Source organism: Falco peregrinus, chromosome 3, assembly GCF_023634155.1.
Source record: "Falco peregrinus isolate bFalPer1 chromosome 3, bFalPer1.pri, whole genome shotgun sequence".
Classification (NCBI taxonomy): domain Eukaryota; kingdom Metazoa; phylum Chordata; class Aves; order Falconiformes; family Falconidae; genus Falco; species Falco peregrinus.
Genome location: NC_073723.1, coordinates 104,980,946 through 105,001,255, shown reverse-complemented (window position 1 = coordinate 105,001,255; position 20,310 = coordinate 104,980,946). Strand labels below are relative to the sequence as shown.

General features: G+C 44.2%; 1 protein-coding gene across 2 annotated transcripts in view; it reads right to left on the bottom strand.

Moving 5' to 3' along the window:
- Positions 1–20,310, bottom strand: part of LOC101915274 (ras and Rab interactor 2-like) — an 80,601-nt gene that overhangs the window by 12,499 nt on the left and 47,792 nt on the right. For both annotated transcript variants that reach the window (XR_008746450.1, XR_008746449.1), the window contains 2 exons: positions 10,434–10,540; positions 9,156–9,284 (listed from right to left, as the gene is read on the bottom strand). The gene's annotated coding sequence lies outside the window, so the exon portion shown is untranslated. The remainder of the gene's footprint in view (positions 1–9,155; positions 9,285–10,433; positions 10,541–20,310) is intronic.

Below are 20,310 nucleotides of genomic sequence, written 5' to 3'. Positions count from 1 at the left end.
TAATGGTGAAGGGAGGTGAAAGGACATAGGAGATAGGGGCAGAGAGATACAGAGAGAAAACTAGAAATACCCCTCCAGATGTGATCTCAAAACAGGATCTCTCTATCCTTTAGCAGAGCTATCCAAGTATGACTGATTGTTTTTCCATCAGTCTTTATTTAAGCCCCCAAGAAGACCTAAAGACAGAAAACAAAACATACAAAAACAAAATAAAAAGAAACAAAACAAGAAAGGCATCAGCAACTACAAAAAAAAGGAAGAGGAGGGTGGGGAGTCTACTCAGCGTTGACAGCAGATATTCAGTGCTGTTTGAACTTCATTGGTGGTATGGTCTCACATTTCTAAAGCTCTTGACATAGGCATTGGCTCCAGGGGTGAGACCATCTGCATCTCTGTTTTGCTGGGATTACTTCCATGCAGAGGGCCAGGAAAGGGAGATGGATTTCATCAGAACTGCCTTCTAAAATTCCCATCCTCTCCTGCCCCACCCCTTGCCAAGAGGAAGGGATGGGAGGGCTAATGTGATTTCTAATTCTAGTCTCATTTTGGTGCATTCTAGTACCAGCCAACAGATGTATCCCAGCAGCATTCAGACACCCTTCTCATAGAATGAGACACAGTACTTAATTTGGCAGCCAGTCTCACCCTATCTTTCTGGGACAGTATAAAGGTGGAGATATTTAGGATCAGGAATATTTGACCTGGATATCAAGAAGCACTTCCTAACAATACCAAACACTCAAATGAAGGAAAACCTGACTTACCCATTGAAGACATGAAAGAGTTCACTGAGGTTATGGAACAAGTTATAGTGAACATCATGCCATGTCAATGCTTTTTGCTAATATTGGCCAGCAATTAGCTTAAACCATACAGTCTGGATTTGAATATGAACACCCCCTAAAGGTATGTATTTCTGAAGGATTAGGGGCTTGGGGCCACATACTTCCTCAGTACCAACTCCACAAGTAGCTCATTGGCCCCATTTCAGAGATTAAGCAACACATACACAGTTAAGAGAAGCAAGACAAAACTCTGCAACAGAAATGGGGTCCAAACTCCTAGCAAATTGTGGCATTCATCTCACAGCAGTTGCCACTGAGAAAGGCAGGCTTCTTGTCTGTAAGAGCAACATTGCAGAGATAGGAAGGGGTCTACTGCATTAAGTGTTGCACTATAATCCTAAGGCTAGCAGTGCACCACCCTGCTTGCTGTGCAAGAGCAGTTGTCCACATAAACAGACCCATTAAATCTATCGGTTGTGTCTGTCATTGGAGATTTACCTGCTTGCAACACTCAGAAATAGTGCAGTCACCTGTGAAGCAGCACATTGCCACCGTGGAGGCTGGCTGCTAACTGTTTGTGTTTAGTCATAGTTCTGGTCTCACCTGCAAAATGAAGGATGTATTTCGGGTAAAAGCAATGGCAGCTTGATACCCCAATCTGCAGGAGTTGCTTTGGGAAGCTCAGTTTTGGGCTCTGTTACTATTTATCCTCATGAATCTGTGTCACTCCCATTTCTCTGTGCCTCAGTTTCCCTGGAAGACTTAATTTCCTTCACCTTTGAGGACTTAATTCAGAGGGCTCCTTTTAGACCCCTGTCTTCACCTTGAAGGACAAAACATTATATGGCATGTATCTCTATGACACTCTCAGTTGGCAATGACAGATTAGACTCCTCTTCTACTCCCACAGATGGGCTCTGGAAATCTTACGCCTTTGGTTAGAATGGCTGCCACAGTCCATACACTTACTTAGACCCAGAATTTAAGATTATCTCCATTACTTCCTGCAGAGTCACATCTCAACCCAAGAAGTCTGTGGACCCACCCACTCCTTGCTGCTGATGGGAGAGTATCACATCTCGGATGGTGGAGGGAAACACAGGTGTAATTACCAGTGTGTCCACAGCTGACTCCATCTTGTTTGTCCCCACTTATATCAGTGGAGGGGGATGAGGACTAAAGCAGAGAGAGAACTCCCTCTCTCTGCTCCAGTGGTACTGCTTTTAGATCCTGACAGTGCTGCTGGTGTTTACTTCCTCCTGTGCCACCCTTCCTTCCAGAACTCTTGCCATCCCCACCAAGCTACTCCATGGTGCATCACTAGCATACAACAGCCATAATTGAACGTTCAAGGGGTGGGAGCTGCCCATGTATTGCTGGGCTGGAAACTGGGAAGGAAAGCATAAGCTAACACAAGTACTTACTGGAGAAAAAAAATCTGCATTTTTTTTTGTTGAAAAATATCTTGTTGAAAAATATAGAGCCGTAAGCTTTGCTCTATAGACATGCTAATTCTCTGGGAACCAGTGTGTGTGTGTGTGTGGCTGCTAACACTTGCCTCTCCTTTGGGGGAACAAACAGATGGCTTTTTATTTGTGTGTTGGGTTTTTTTCCTCTGCCCTTCCCTTGTCATTCTGGCTGGTGAAGCAGATCTGCCCAAACCTCCCTCTCGCCAGAGGAGCTGCAGCAGCCCTTTCCTGAAACAGTCTCTGGATGGAAAATGCATAACTTCACTCTAGCCATGGGGCAAAACCCCCACACTCACAACATGCTATCTGGAGCCACAACAGTCAGGCCGATGGGAGGACCCCCGGCTCTCTCTGTTGCTACTGCACTGCACAAGCAAAGCCCTCCGAGCACTGACCAAATCCAAATCTTGCACACGCACCCTTTCCCTCAACAAAATCTTCCTTCCCCATTGCACATGTTTACTCCATCCCCGTCTTCATCCTCAAGTTCGTGCCTGTTTCCATTTCTGTCCAAACAGACATTCAAACTCCATTCACCCTTACTTCTTGCTCCTGGCAGATCCCACTCTGCAACCTCATGATCACAACTTTCCTTTCTCCATCTTGTGTTTCCACATGCCACACACCATAAACCTCTTATTTACACCTTTGTATATAGTCAGACAGTGCTTTTCACTCCACACATCATTTAGATACCATGCTTCTCTTCAGATTCCTATCAATGAGCCCTGCCATACTTTATTCACAAACCTTCCTGCCTGTGTTCACTCTCTTCTCTCTCTGTGTTCACTATCTACTCTCTCATACATTCTCCCCTATTTTGCCCTCACTAGCTGATTACCTTCCCATGCATGTACCATTTACCTCATACAAAGCCATTCAGCTTCTCATGCAGGCGGCTCAGGCCTGCAGGACCTAGCTGTCGCTCACCCTAGTGATTTAAACAGTTGGGCACTACACCAATTGTAGAATCTCTCAGCCCTTCAGAAATCCAGAGGATGTATCTGTGAAGTCAGCCAGGTTTGAGACAGCCAAACTAAACTATACCCAATCTCCTGATGCAGTTAGCCAGGAAGCCTGCAAGTGGTAAGAGCTGAGACCAGAGCACCCATCCCTCCCAGCTGATTTTCCCTAAAGCATCAAAAACTGACCAGCACAGGAATGGAGGCAGAGAGAAAACATTTCCCGTTGTTCTCCTTATTTGTAAGGATATTTTTAGCCTCTCCCAAACTACTAAAGAAGGTGACCTCACCATATTTTTCTTGTCAGCTCCTCTACTCACACAGTGGTTAATACCCCAAGACCCTCCCAACACGCTTTAATTCTGGCCAACATCATATCAAAACCAAACAAGCTGTTCTTTAAAAGATTCACCAAAGCCTATTGTCATGGCAGCAAGCTTCAGACCAGATGCCTGAGGCTAGTACGGGTGGGGAGAGGAAAGTGAGAGAGAGAAGGAAGGGAGGGAAATTTTGGAAAGACAGGAAAAAAGAGAATTGTCTTGAGACCCAAGTCCCAGATTGCGAATCAGAATGCCCAAAACTCTTCTCCCAGCACTGGCAGCAATTCACTGCAAGGCCTCAGGCAATTCACTTCCTAGTGCCCCAGTTTCCCCCATCTAAAATGAGAATGAACATCACTCCTACTTAAGGCAGAATGAAGGTTAATATTTGAAGAGTGCTCCAAGACATTTTTCAAAATATTATTAGCAGTTTCTGTCGCTGATGCCTTGTGGGAAAACTGTGACCAAGTGATATATGGAAACTGAACATTCTCAAGATGTACCAAGGCCAGCTTCCTTGCTGCTTAGCTTGTCCACATTCTGATGATGCTTCAAATAATATGCGTATGGACATGTATGCTTGACTTGTATACTGTTTGCTGACACTCTGGGAACGTGTGCACAGGCATGCACAAAACATCAGAGCTGAACTAAGTTTCTGATTGTTCACCCATTCTCCGTAATGTCTTTCATGCTTTTTTCTTGATCCCCTCTGCCAAAAAATCACCTGCAACACATTGACAAGACTGAGCCAAACCAAAGTGACAGGAAGAGGTGGAGAACTTTTACTCATGCCCACAGGCTCTGCCACAGCTGGAGCTGTTTTATGGTAGTGCATGGTGCAGTTTCCCCATTCCTTGCAGGCCTGAGCACCAACACTGAAGGAAAAAGGGTTTAATAAGAGCTCTGGCTGCTTTGCAAGAGGGGATTCACATTTTACAGAAGGAAAAGCAATGCCCACTTCACAGCATGAATGCCACGCTTGTTTCACTGCTACAAACCACCCTACATAACCACCATGGGGGGAAGAACACATTCGTTCTCCACCTCACACAGTGTGCAAAGGAGAGGCACCGCTAAAGAGAGGGAAATAGAGCACAGGGCATAGAAAAAATCTTCTCGTGTCAGAGACTGAATACTCAAGAGCCGATGTCCATGCCCACCTGTCAGCTGTGAGGAGGCCTCACGGGAGGCCTTCTAGGAGGAATGGTCTTTGAACTATCTCAGCAGGATGCTGGTTGAGGTGGGAGCAGAGAGGGAAGGTGTGAGACCTGCATCAGGTACCTGCAAAGCACCCCACCTCTACTGAGCCCAGCCAGGCTGACTCCCTGACGTGTCCCATGGCCCCACAGGCCCACCCTGGCAGCCCCCTTTCACTGGGGCAGGCAGATGGACAGGCACGGAGAATGGTGCAGGAAGAAAAGAAGGGCCAGAAACTTATTTCTGGGAATCTTAGGAAAGAGGTGACAAGGGAGAAGAGAAAGCAGTACCTGACAAAGTCCAATAGTATGCAGCAATGAAACAGAAAAAGAAAGGAGCTGAGTGAGGTGATTTTTGGGCTGCTGCTGATTCTGGGGAGTCCTGCAGTATTTTATTTTCCGCTTGCAGCACCCAGCAATCTCGGATTCAGTCACAGACTTTCCCCCTTGCCCTCAACGCTCCCCCCAGGGAGGACTCTTGGCCATGGCTGGGGGACAACCCAAACTGTCACACAAACAAGAGGTCTTTCTGGTAACTGCCTTCCTCTGTAGTTTTCCTCTTTGACATGCATATTCCATTCAGAGAAACCCTGCCTCTCCCCTCCCACGCTCTCACCCTGCCATCTGGTTACAGTTTGCACCATGACGCGCTTCCTGTGTGGTTTACTTGCTTTTTTTAGCCAAACCCAAGAGAGGGAGAGAACCTACCCTGTTTGCTTTGGGGATGAACTACCCACCACACACGCACATTTACTTCATTTATTATAGGGGGTTTGTGTGGCAGGTTAGGGGAAGGTTGAGTTTTCATTTGGTTTTGGTTTTTTTGCCCTCAAGAAGCTAACAAACAGCATCTGCTGCAGGTGATGAAAAGCTTTATGAAGCTGTTTTTGAAAAACATTCTCAGGTGATAAGGTGATGTGATCTAGCAGTTTGAGTGCAGGGGAGGACAGGGGAGGGCATAGTCAGAGCACCTGGCATCTACAGTCACTCTGTGCCTCAGTGTCCCCAACACAGGAAACAGGACTAATATATGCTGGTCGCAGGAGCACTGGTGAGGGCCTGACTTCTGTAAAGTGCTTCATGCACAAAGCATTCTAGGGGTGCTAAATATCTGTAGCGCTTACACCCCTGAGTTACTCAGCAGGCACAGAGTATCAAAGACTGCCAACTCTTCACTGATTCAGGCCAGTAACACTCAGATTTTTAAGACTGAAGGGCATCCTGATGACTTCCTACTTTTCCAGTCCAGCTTAGCTTGAGAGATGAAGCTACAGTGAACCCACAGAGCCTGTCCCAGACTACTGCAGAGAGCCCAGCAGGGAAAAGGACCTAAGCTTCCTAGCTCCCAGACTAGGACATACTCACTCCTCCAAGGTATGCTGTATTTTAACAGCAGGCACACAAAGAGAAGCTTTAAGAATTGCTTTGTCCTGAGTTTTGACCCCTGACTTCTGCAATCACTAGACATTCCCACACAGTTCATCTCCAAGTCTCTGCTCTTACACAGCCCGCTATTTCTCCAGGAAAAACGCAGATCCTGTTGGCTTTCATCAAATACGTTTACAGCTTATACAGTCATTTGCTAAAAGCCTTCCCCTTCCATGGTTTACCCCATCTACAGAAGGCCCTTATTACAGGAGAGAGACTCCTCCCCTTTGGATAGATCCTTATATAAGCACAGATGACTTCACAGTCATCTCCGCTTTCACTAGGTGGGAGCTAGTCCCACAGTCCAATGTATTTCTGCAAAGGGATGCAGGTCTCTTGCAGCCTTCCCTAGCCTACACTGTGATTGGCTTCATGATTTCCGGCAAGCACTTCCAACTTTCTCTGGGTCACAGCCACTTTGCAAAACGTGTGCATGTGCGTGCACAGTCCATTAATTCTCTTTGCTCCAGACTTGATTTAATTTACCATTAGGCTTGGATGAGTAATTTTATCCTGCAACACAATTCAAGGTGATAGATGAGACCACAGGCAGGTGATAGCCCAGGCCTGACTCCCTCCTTTGCTCTCCCTCCTGAGAAAGTGTAGTTGGCCGGGTTGCATGAAGAGATTTTCTGCCTCTCCAAAGTGGGGCTTCCACTGGGGAGAGCCAAGGAACAGAGATTTAGCTCTCATGAAAGGCTGGAAAGGAGGAAGGGGCAGGGGGAGCCGATTGAAAGACTCACTGAGCTGAAGCCCAAGCAGAATGGTTAGGATCCAGGAAACAGCAAAATCAGAGCACCCCCTTTCTCCTCTCAGGTCTCCCCTCTTGCACAGATTAAATCTTAGTAGGCCAGTCTTGCAAGAGAGATGTAATTTCATATTTCCAGGGCACGTGTGTGTGCATGTGTACACCAGTCTGCTTGAAATAAGGAAAAAAGGAAGCTGGGGTTACGATGACACAGGATCAGACTTCCACTGAAAACTCCTCTATGTCCACTCTGCTGGCAGAAAAGTCTCTGTCATCGAATGGGTGGGGCCTCAGAGTATGCTTCAAGTAGCCTGTCTGCTATCGGATTAATGAAGTACAAGAGCAATTCCAACAAATAATGGCAAAGGTGTCCCCATTCCTTTCCCAGGCTGACCTGGAGACCCTGTTAATGCCAGGTGATCAGGCAGGGTCTGCACCAGGATGTTGCAATGGGGAAAGGCTCATGTGTCAGTCCTTTCCAAGCTGAAATGCTATCTCCCTTTCAAACAGGTGCTGGCACCATCTCTTGAGACACAACTGAATAAGCACTGTCATTCCAGCAGCCAGCTGACAGGTTACAACAGTACATGAGAGCCCGCTTATGCACTCAGAAGCCTAAGGTGCCCTTGCCTGCAGTTAACACTGGGGAAAAACTGGATACATCAGCCCCACCAGCCTGGAGCAAAGTGGGAGTGAATTGCCAGTCCAAATATTGTTCACATCTTAGTTTTGTTGTGCATTTTAGTTCCACTTACACTTGAAGTACAGAAAGAGTCAGTACAACAGAACGGACATTTAAAAAGGCACACCCACTCAACTTCTGGACGGGAACTCAAGAGACCCACTTGTTAAACTACATGATGTGTAAATCATTACTAAACAAGAAATCAAGGAACTGGCAGAGCACAGAAGAGAGGGAGAGTAAAATCAGTGCCTGGTATGACTTTCTGGCATTGGCTCTCTGCACTGTATAGGTGGTGCTGGAGTCCATTGGATGCAAACTAGAAGTCCCAGAAGTTAAAACCAAATAGGGTCCTTGGAAGATAGACTGGCAGAGGGAAGAAAAAACCAAAGTGAAGGGGCACGGAGTTGCAGCTGAAAGTCGAAATGTTACCTTTTGACTTTGGAAATAGGTGAAAGACTCACTGCAGAAGAAAGATTAGGAGTGGTGGGCAGGTCCTAGGAGGCCATCAGGGGCATGTGCTAGCCTCTGCGAGACAAAGGAACAAAACATGGACATGTGGGCCATGGCCTCACATGCAATATGTTAAAAGCATCACCCTGGAGTTGGAAGTAAGGGTAATGTTGTGGTATAGCAGATGGCAAAGTAAGTTCAATAATCTTCAGATTTTCAAGTGGAATTAGATACTGGCATACTTTGCTATCCATAGCACATAAGAACTACCTTCTTAAGTGTTTCTTAACAAAACAAGTGTGAGGCTTAGATGGAATGGGACCACTGTAAATAGGGGCTTTTAACCATGATGTTTTCAGGAGTAACAATATACCACACACACTAACTTGGTCAACATACTCCTTAAGGAGCATGAACCATAGGTAAGTGTTTTCTAAATATTATCACTTGCCCATGGTGCATGGGTTATGAGCTACTAGTTAACTGTGAGATGATAAACAAAGAGCCCAAACTGCATGTTCTGTGGAAGCAGCCAGGAATTCATGTTCCTGTTGGTTGCTCTGTATGTTGTTACCTCAAGCAGTCACTCAGTACGCTACACCATGCAGGTGAGACATAGCAGGTGCTTCTGATAGCATGTAGTCACATAGTCTCTAGAGAGTACTCATTCAAACCAAATTAGCCAACCTGACTGCTCTCTTCAACCTGAATGATATTCCAAGGAGAAAAACATTGCATCTGCAGCAAGACCCTAGGTATTATGTAATCAAAACATTGATAATGATCCAGTCACTGTTTCCATTTTTTAAAATTCTTCTAAAGACATGTCTTGCACCATACCTTTGAGTCATGGTTTCCAAAGTAAGTTGTCATTTTGCCACACATTTAAAAGGTTGTGTTTGACTGCACACAGAGATATCTGTGCCAGATACAGACACTCCAGAGTGCAAATACAGGTTTTAAAACACATTCAGAGACACTCTTCTGTGTGCTTAAGCACTCATTCGTACATGTAGGGCTGAGTACATGCATGATACACAATTGTGCCAGATGCACAGAGGTGAAATAATGCAGATACCTATGTAACATGCACACATGCAAATATGCACCACATCTTGAGACACATGTTCTCGTTCATCTGGACATACATATCCTTTCATTTGCTTTGTGCTTCTCAGCTTTTATATCACAGAATTATTGGTACAGTATCATCCTACAGTCATTGGCCTATCAAATGTCTGTTAGGGAGACAAGAATGACAACAACAAACAAATGACAGACACTCCTAAGTTGCAAAGCTCTTTTCAAGTTCCCTCTGCACATAAAGAAGCATACAAACCTGTCTTAATACCCCAACTCGTACTATGCCTCGTATCAGCAAGGCGTGGGCACGTGACAGACATATACAGGGAGGTGAGTGCTGCCCCATTTTATAGGTGAGGAAGCTGCTGCAAAGAACTCTTTAAGGTCTTGTGTAAGGTCGTTCAGATAATTATTTGGTAGCAGAGGCAGCAATGTTAGCTGCAGTTCTAAGCTTTGAACTTCCCTTCCCTTATCCCTCAGTAGTGTCACCTCCTCAACCTGCAGCACCATACATTCATGACTGCTTCTGAGAGGCATATATGTGTGTGTGTAATCAAAGTCAGACACTCAAACCTTTACTCAAAAAAATATGTGCACACGTTCAAACACCCCACCCCCAGCTGGACTGTTTCATCAGGTAGGTCCCACCCATTACAAGGTTTTATGCCTGTACATAGGTGTCTCAGCAGTGCCCACACAACAATCCCCCTTAGCACGCAATCTTTAAGACTACAGACACAGCTGGGAGCACCATCCCTGTTCATACCACACTACATAAACCGTAACTGCAGACAGCCCTTCAGTGTTATTGGGGATTACCTGTTTATGCCCTGTGTTATCCTCTGAAACCAAACTCTTAGTTTGGGACCAGTGTGGTTGTCCCCATTCCTTACCCTACAGTGCATCTTATGGCCACCTTGGGAAAGAGTGGTCCCAAGACATAGTTGCACAAGCAGTCCTGGGCTAGCTTCTCTGTTTGAAACATCGTCCAAAATGCTATTCCTTTAATCACAAATAAGAACTACAAGATCCATTTGATAGAGAAGAATCCCCATCTCTTTACATTTTAACAAAACCCTAACATCAGCAGGTCTCCTGCCTGCTCGTCCCAGGTTATGTGATTCCTTCTGCTTCAGTGACTATAGGAGTGGCCTACACCATTACTTGGGAATATTCCAGAGCTTATTCACTAATAATGTAATGAAGTCTGAATCTCAGAACTCCTGTACGGACAGCAGCATATTCCACCCCTTGCCCATCCAGACCCCAGTTACAAAGTGTATAGTAGCCCCTTTCCACAGTACCTGCTTCATACCAGGAGTGGGGGAAAGTTAACTCCAATTTTCACACAAAGAGAGTGTCTTGTGGTTTTTTATGCAATGTGGAAGGCCTCCGATTCACCTGAGTGGATCTGAAAAGAGAAGACATGATATAGTCTTCAGGAGCTGCTCCATTTCATTAATAAAATAGCACAGGGAATTATTCCCTTTTTATGCCTATATTTTTGCTTGCTTTTCTTTTTCCATTTTTACTGCTGAATCATAGACTATCCTTTACTAATACCTACCCTAATTCTCTGTATTTTACTCTTCACTCAAATGCCAACCCTTGGTGATGTCTAGCAGCAGAACCATTAGTACCCTAGTCCATCCCACATTGTCTCTCTTGCAATTAAAGTTGCAAGGAAGGGCAAGCTCTGAATTCTTAGCAGTCCTCACTTGCGTGACACAACACTAGTTCTTCAAAAGCCTTGCTTTTCATAAAAAGGGTACTCCAGTACACTCTAGTGATGTGCCATTCTTGGACTGCCAGTGTGAGCCAAATACTTACCTAATCTCTATGAAACAAGTAAAAGGTGAGACTCTTCTGTGTTAAAGAACACAGATTAGAGGTTGCACAGGTAAGGAACTAAGGTGCAAAGAAAATCAGGAATGTTTCCTGAAGGGTATCTGGGGAGTTGAGCCTGGTGAAAATCCTTAGGATCTGGATCTAAATGGACACATTCCTGTCAGTGAGCTGGGAGTGGAAGAAGGAAGCTTTATTAAATGACATATTATTGATAATACGATGCATTTGTGCAGTACAGATGCCAACAGCAACCTTTTCCCAAATAATTGGGTACCAGATTACTTGGGAAATAGGCAGGTTAAATGGTAGATGGAGATGTAAAAATTCTGAGCAAATTAATGTCCACTTAATATATTTTTCAGAACAGTTGTTAGGGTGTAACATTAGGGGTAAATTAACTGAAGTTGCTTTATGACTTACTCTTGTTTTCTGTTAAAGAACTATAATGCCATGTGCCTTAGAGAGATGGCATGCAAATGAGTTAACATTTGCAAAGTGCTTTGAAGATAAAGTAGAAGATTTACCCAAAACCTACCAAGAGGCAGAGAAAGGCATTACCAAAAATCTGTCAAGACCACACAGCATGGCAGGCAGCCACTGCTATGGAGCAGTCATGGGAAAGAAAAGTTGGTGAGCAGTGGTGAGGCACTAAATCTTGAAAACTCAATAAGCAACTTTCAAAGTTTCATCTTGGCACACGTTGCAAGAGACAGGTAGGAAGATAAAATTCAACTTGTCAAAACACACAGCAAGATCTATTGGGCTAGCACACAGGTCTGCCAGCTCCTGGCTCCATTCCTACAACCATCTTCAAAGCGGAGTGTTAAGGAGGTATAGTAGGAAAGAAGAGTATTTTATGTTAGCAAGGGGAGAGGTGGCATAGACTTGGATGTTGAGAGGGAGGAAGAAGAGCCACAAAATAGTTAAAATCTAAAGCATGCAAAGCAGGAAAAACTAGAGGAGAGCCTGGAGAGATGAGCAGGAAATCCACATATTGGGGATTCCTGTTCAGAGAGGCAGAATGATTCTCTTAACAGCCATTTTGGCTGCAGGGCAGAGCTCAGTGCAATCTGCCGGATTCACACAGGAGAAGGGGTTAATGAGAGAGGACGAGACAACAGCACAAATAAAATCAGAAATGACATTCTAGCCAATGGAGCATCTCCAGGCTGGGGAAAAACCCAGAGAACTCACTTGGTTTTATTTTCTGTCCTGCCTGAGGAGGAGCTCTGGGCTCAAATGTCACCTTTAATCTTATTCCTGCATTTGAAAGAGAGCTGCAGTGCCACAGCGAGGGTTTATCTAAAAGACTCTGGATGAACCCACAGTTCTTGAGAGTTAATCATCTTGCACACCCCCCACCAACAACTTGCAGCCAGTCATCCTTGGGATGCAGCTTCCAAGCCAGTGCACCTGTCCACAACTCTTCAAAAGATAGAAAAAGTGCTGTCGTTAAATCACTGATAGGAAATGCTGGCTTCAATCTCCAACTCTCCCAGAGAATTCCTGGGTGACCTTGAGAGAGTCCCTAATTGCTCTGTGCCTCAATTCTCCACCGATAACAAAGAGATCATTAAATAGCCATGAAATCACAGTGAAAGTTAATTAATTCAGCATTCATGAGGTCCTGATACATTAAGGGGGTCGCAGAGCATATTTGAATAAAAACATCACAGCTAGCCCCACAAGTTTGTCCATCCACAGATCACAAAGCACACGAAGAGACCAGCTCAGTTCAGAGAAGCAGCACAGTCGTTGCCCAGGTTAATTAACTCCACTTCTCAGGTAATTAGGGAATTATCTTGGGTGGAGTATCTCTCTAACATGCACTCTCTCTTTTCCAGGTCAGGATTAGCTCATTCAGAGGTAGGTAGATGGTCTGTGCCTGGCAGAGCACAGCACAGTGCAGACTAGACATATCCAGAACCATTGCAGGGTGCATCCAGACCTGGCTCCCTTTAGGTGTTCATGCTCGAGTTGGCGTAAGAGGGCTTAGCCACACATGACCAAGAATATGCTTGGTTGCTCTTCTTAAAGAGAAATCTGCAGGGGTTTTTTTGATCCTAGTTACCCTGTGTTTGGTGCAGGCGGTGGGCATTCACCTACCCCAGTTAACAAAAATAAAAATTGTAGGAGAAAAGACACCAGTATTGTGTTATAAAAGAAAAGGGAATAAAGGAATGGGGGTGGGAGTGGGGTCCAAAAACCATTCCATTAATTGGTGAGCCACTTTGGAAACTGCAACAGGAGCTTCTGTGTATGGGATTCAAGGGAGGTAGAATAAAATCAGGAGAGTTCAGAGAATAAGTACAAAATTTTCTCAGCATCCTTGAGAAAGACAATTGCCCCCTTAATATGCGGCACTTTAGAATATTGTCTATAATATAGATAATTATCTATAATATAGATATAAGAGTTTCAAACGGGAAATTAGAGTAGATAATAGGAAAACATGAGAAGAAATACATGTAACAATAAAGACCGTTAAACCAGAAGGATATGTTAAGTAAGAAGCAAGAAGGATTATAAGCCCTCAGTCCCTTTAAGAAAAGTAGTAGGAAAGTTAATTGTGCTTTTTGTCTTTTCCTTTTAGTACAATGGATAGATTCCTATTCTGAAAGCCCTTTTCATGGAAAATCAGAATGTGGCCTTAGCAGACACCAAAATCTCAAAGGAGGAAGTTATGAACTGAGCAGAGGAACTCATAGACAGTAAATCACCAGGGCCAGATGGAATTCAACCGCAAATTCAGAAGGGATTAAAGTCTCCAGCGGACTAGTCAACACAGCTTCACAGTAACTGCTGCTGAAAGAGTATGAAGTCAGTAAAATGCTGCTGGTCTTTACAATCCCCCTGCATAGTCCCCAAATACCAGCCATTAAAGCTTCATACGGCTGACTTCGGTCATTTTATTGAAAGTCTGCTTAAGGGCAAAATAGCACAATAGTTGGATAATCCTATGCTGTTAATTCAGTAAAACTGCTTTAAGGTAAACAGTTCACTGTTAAACAATGAACTATTTAGAATTTGATATAAATAAAAAAAGCTCAAGAAACTCACCTTGCCCCTCTACAAAACAGTGAATTCAACCTTGCACACATAACCAAAATAAAAGTAAAGCTAGTAAGAGTTGTGTTTGCAGTTAGCTTACTAGCACGGGGGTTATAGGAACTCGGTGAAGAGGACTACCAAGAAATCAAACAGGTATTGGACCAGTGCTGGCAATGAGCAATCCTGCAAATTATGTTAATAGTGTATGCCAGTTACTGGGTGGTGATGGTGGTGGTGTCAGGATATATATCCTTTGTATCCTTCCTCATTTTCTTTCCATGGACAGAATTGTCCAGATGGAAAGGAAAACAATGGTGTGAATTTCACCTTCCCCGGTAGCGCTACCAGAGCCCCAGGGAAAACACATCTCAGCTGCTGTTGACACTTGTGATTTAATCACAAAAGTCTTCTGATATTTAGTGGTTTTCACAAAGCCTTCACTCCTGCAGTCAAGCGCTTTTGTCTGAGACCTCTATCTTTCTCACTTTGAAAGGAGGATTCCTAGCCTTTGTGAGTTTCTAGGAAAATTTGAAAGCATGACTGCTAGAATGTCAAAGTGAAAAAGCGAAACAACAGAACAAAATGAGCAAACTAAAAAGAAACAGTCCGCCAAATGCCTGTATTTAATTTTTCTGACCTTCGTGCCAATCTCCTGGTTTTGGGTGCCTGACTTGTGAAAACTCAAGCACTTCCAGTTGACAGCACAACAGGCTGGCCTAGACATCAGTATAACCTAGTCCAACAGCTGCCAAAAATGACAGTGAATATTCACGTTCCCTTTCTTTTCTGAAGAGGAGAAGGAAAAGAACAAAAAATGGACTCCACAGATGCAGGAAATGCATGGATTGAACTGGGAATGTTTTCTCCAGGTGGAAGCTTTCAGCCTGCATGCTCCATAATTTGATTCTGAAAAGCATATTGTAAAGCAACACTTTAGAGATTAAAAAAAAAAAATATATATTTTTTTTAGAAGGAAATATTGACACCGCCTGTCAGCAACTTCCCAGAGGGGTGCAATGTCAAAGCACATTAGCCTATTGCAAATGAAAAAACAGATGCAAAGTCTGAGGGTTGGGAGCAGCAAAGCTTCAACAGCAGCCCAAGGTCTATGCATGCTAATTCAGTTTAAAGGAACACTCCCGTGCTCTTTGCTTTTCAGCAAACAGCTACGGGGTTGGGTTTTTTTCCCCCCTTTTGGCTCTTTGTAAGAACAACTTAACATCCCATATAGAGATTTTTTGGGCCAGATTTACAAAGTTGTTTAGAGGACAAAGGACTGAGAAACACGTTTTGCAGGTTTTAGAAGAACGTTTAAATGAAGTGCCTAACTCCTTTTGGCTTTATGGGATGGTTAGGCATACAGAAATATTTCCACATACCTGGCCTATCTGTTTGTCAGACATCCTTTCTCTCTGCACAAGACATACATTTTATTTATGGATACACTAAATGAATATAGCCTCTGCAAGACATTTCCTTAGACTTGCTCTTCCAGCCTTGCTCTGAGAACTGACTAAATCATTCCATTTCATTGCAGGCCATCAGAGGGCCCGGATTAGTACAGAGGAGTAGTACTGTAGCTCCTACAAGGAGAGCATAATTTAATTTCTAAGTGAAAACTGGCAGATTTGAAAGAGCAATTTAAGATGTTAGAAAGCAAAGTAATTTCACTGTTATCTGAAAATACAGGATTAAGCAGGGTCTCATCCACATAACATTGCATCTTAAAAGTGAGTAAGAGCACAGTTTTTACTTGATGTCATACAGGGGAAGGGATTTTGTTTGGTTTTAACGTTTCAGGAAAATGGTCAGAAAAGAGAGGAGCATTTCTCTCATTTGTCAACTATATAGAGAAGTATCCTGATTTTGTCCAAATGCAAAACCCACGCTCCAGACTTCCTTGATGTTTACTTACACATGACAAAGGAGTGGTAATAACACAGACAGGACTGTCTAAACCTGGAAGTTGTGGTTATTTCATTGGGGAGAATAGTCATACAAGACAGAAAAGGACCTCTCTAGTGTTTGTGATTCCAGCCTCCCACCACAAGATAACATGCTGCATACCTGTCTCAAGTTGACCAAAGGCTCATCTTAAAAATAATCTGGACGATTTACACTGCACCATCACTTGGAAGTCTCTCTAGAACTTCACTGCCCTAAAGCAGCACAGAAGCAATCTACTGATTTCCAGCTAAAATGCCCACACCCAGTTTGTGCCATAGATAATTCACCTTTGCTGGTGTTTAATCTCACTGGTATGGAGAAGCCTCTTAGACACAAGGTACCCAAGAGAGCTCCTGAGCTCTCGCTCTGCTGCTCATGCATGGAAGGAGTCAGAGGTGGCAAGCCTTTCAGAGAGACTTGACCCAGCTGTAACACAGCAGTGACCTGCCCTTCCATCTGCTAGGAACTGTAATTTCAACAGACAGGCCAAAAATACCAGCTGTTCCAGGAGCCTTTCCCCCATGACTGGATAATACAATACAATATGATATAATACAGAAATAAAAATCCCAAGAGTAGTCTGCCAAGTAGAGCTCTCTCTCCCTTCTGAAAACAGCTTTCCCCTACAGGTGCATGTGCCTCCGCTCCTGTCCCCAGACTCGGATCCCTCCATCCTTTTAGTAATGGACACCAGTACTCCCATCCTCAAGATGTGTATGTAGAAGACCTATTTCCCCATGACCCAGCACTGACAAGGAAAGAGGGCAGAGAAACGTTTTGCCAAGGCTTGCTTGCTTCTTCCTCCTCTGTGCCTCCCTCCTACTCCTGTCTGTCCTCGCACTGATGGATGGCTATTGGTTCTGGCTTCATCTGACGGAGAAATCTGTCACTTAATGCCAGGGAGAGGTGACAGCAAATCCATCAGCATGGAGACAGCAGTCACTTGCAGATTGCTTTCAAGGCCACTGGGGGCTAGATTCTTCTTTGCCTCCCACCTCTCAGTTTTCTCTCTTCCCTTCTTTTACACAACTCCTGGTAAAGAATCATTTGAACAAATTCATTTGGCCCTTACTGCATATCCAAATTCTAACAGCTTTGAATTTGTGCGTTCTGTTTTTTTGTTTGTATTTTTTTTTAAAGCAAGAAAATGAGTTTTCCCACAAAACTAACTCATTATTAGATGTTCATATTTGGCTCTTTTGTTACTTCCAAAGCCTGGATTCAAATTCTACTTGTGTTCCCACAGGTTTGTCAAGTATGATAGCATCGTTTAACCCAGAGGGGAACACTGGTCCGAATGGCAGGTTCTAGTCAGGGTAGTCTCAAGAATGGAAATGCAGAGGATGCAGTAAGGCAAGATGCTGGCAAATTAAACTACAACAGATAGAAAGAGACTAAAATGTTTCTCCATTCCATACTTACTACACAGAAACCATCTTGTTCAGCTCTCTGAAATATTGGACTCCTTATAGGTGAAAGACAGCAGCACTTTACCAACTGACACCTGAGCAGAGGATGCCAGAAATTCTGGACTGTAGCCCCAGCTCTGTCAATGCCTACCCCTATGCTGGACTGCTGCTCACTTGACCATTTTACGCCTCAGGCTTCCCCTAGGACAATAAGATTTATCTTCCTGGAAGTGCCAAGTAAGGCTTTATCAATTGACAGGTACAGAGCTGTTTGAGATCTTCAGACAAAAGACCCTAACAAAGCATCATGATTACAGACAAATTCATTTCCTTCTCTTCCAAACACTGTAAGATATGATTATTGCCTATGTAACAGTACTACTTAGAGAGCTGGAGGCAGTCCTGTCTTCTAGGGCTTACCTGGCTCTCCAAAGCACTTCATACTTGGGGGACTAAGGTTGTTTAGCACTCTCCATCCCTGAGGGCAGCCAGAAGCATCAGCATAATGAAGAGCAGTTTCTACTTTTGCTCTGCCTACTTGCAAAGGCACAAGGGGTCATCCTGGTGATTTTGAATTGCTTCTGACATGTATGTTATACACAGAATGTGAAAAAGATGGCAGTTTGTTGCCAGCAATGCCCCATTTCCCTTGAACGCCAACAATACACCACTGCATCTGACTGTGTCAGAGAAGACAGGTGACTGTGTCACTGCACAGCTACTCCACGAGGTGCATGCAGCCACACCAAGATCACTACTGACAAACAGCTGAACACCAAGACACATGATGTAGTACAATACAGGCTGCTCCGGCATCCCAAAACATCAGGCTAACACCATCAACAGGAGTTTAAAATAAAATGGTCCTAAACCCACTTTATTTTTCTCAGTGACTTTTTAACTTTTAAATAAATTTTGTTGCCCTCTGAACCATGATATGAGCCACAAAATTTGCTAAAGATGCCAAAACCATGATGCCCTCCAAATCTGATGAGTGATGGCTGAGACAGCTGCAAAAACTACTGCAATAATCCTAATGCCACATATGAGCCACGTCCTTTAATTTCTCAGTGATCTCTGATTATGGGTCACACTATCATTCTTTTGCACCCATACAAATCCACTTCAGCATTTCTGGCCTTAGTGGAGTTACTGTAGATTTAAACTGACAACTTGGATACACGGTGGTTCTCTGAGGTAAAGTCTACTGCCAGTCTGAGATTTGAAAGTACAACCTAGGCCTGTCCCCAAACTTCATTCCTCCCTATAGCCTTCCTCATTATATCCTGTGTGTCTAATAGCATGGCCGACACTTGAGTATGAGAAAAGTGCACTCATCCCCTAAAGGAGCTGCATTTGAATAGGACTACAGCTCTCAGATATCTGCAATAGTAGAGAGATCTTGAATACCTTATGGTCCCTGAGACTGACCCTGTCTTGCCCCCTGGGTACAATTAGGAAAAAGGAGCTCATTCTCATGAAACACTTAGGATTGGGCTGTCTCCACAGTTGCTTCTCTCCTGCATTTGCAAAAGGGAAAGCATGGAGTTGACAATCTGATTTTCAAGGCCTCTGAACACCACCAACTCATAGCCATAGATAAGGGGTCAGGATAACAGGCTGACGTATCAGAATGGTTACAGAGCACCCCACAGGAAAACAAAGACACACAAGTCTAGGAGTCAGGCACTCAGATGGAAGGGAGTGCTGTGAGGCAACATGGCTTGGGAGGTGGGGACAACCCACCCGTTCTGCCACCATTCACCATAATGCGAGCGGACTTCCCTGAGTGTTCAAAGTCAGGGAGCACCAGTGCGATCTGCACAGACCATAGAGTGAAGGCTTCTGAGCTGACTGCAAGTTTCCTGGCCATGGTTCCCACTGCCCTCACAGGATGCGGCTGGGGATAACACCTGGACTGCAGCCAAAAGGAGCGCCTGGCTGGGACCCTGTGCTTGCAGAAAACACTCTGCAGGTTCCAGGCGAGAGCCAGGACACGTGGAGACCCTGCTGGACTCCAGACTGCTGAGTGCAGGATGATTTATGGATCTTTGCAGATGGCATATTCCAGCCACAGGGCTTCAGACCAGAAAAACGAGGGCCTTCTGCTTCTTTAAAGGGACAGCTCTGCTTCTGCACTACAAAACTACTGTAAAGTTAACTGCTTTGGCATTTTAATATTTTAAGTGCTGACCCTTCATTGATTCTGTCCAGCCTTTTAAATCATTAATTTACGTACTTATTTGGGTTTAAAACCTTGCCTGCAATTTCAGGTAATTAGAAAGCTCATTAGTTGTAATCCTGAGCTGATTCCCTGACCTTTATGTACTGTACAGTATGCCTCATGTGAGTTTGAACCATGGCTGCAATTGCTTGACTTGTTTCCTACCTCCCCAGCTTTATGAGGTGTTCCATATTTTGGAAGACTATTCCCTCTTCCCCTGTGTTTTTTGGTTGGTTGTTTGTTTTGGTATTTTTTTTTTTTTTATATACTACCATTTGCTTCAGTCTTCAGGAAACTTAGCAGCCATGCTGGCTATATACAGTAGCTGTGTCACAGATTTGTTTATAGCGGATATTCCCCATGCTAAGATCTCCTTATATCTGCAACCTCTTTTTAAAAGGGGCATTATAATGTAGAAAATGAAAATCCCAAAGAGGTTAATTTCCAGCATCACAGGGCTTGACTTGCCCAAGTGTGCTGTTAACATGGCTTAATAGGAAATTCCATCCTCCCTGCAGACAAACATCAAGGGCTAAGGCCAGAGTTGGAAAAAATGGACCCTGATCTCACACACCACGTGCACAAGTCCCGGAACCTAAGCCCTGCTGTTAGAAACCTTGCCACCCTCTGTCTCTCCATAATGAACCAGAAGAGACTCATGGAAGGATAGGACACTTACTTGCATACATTGTTCAGGACCTT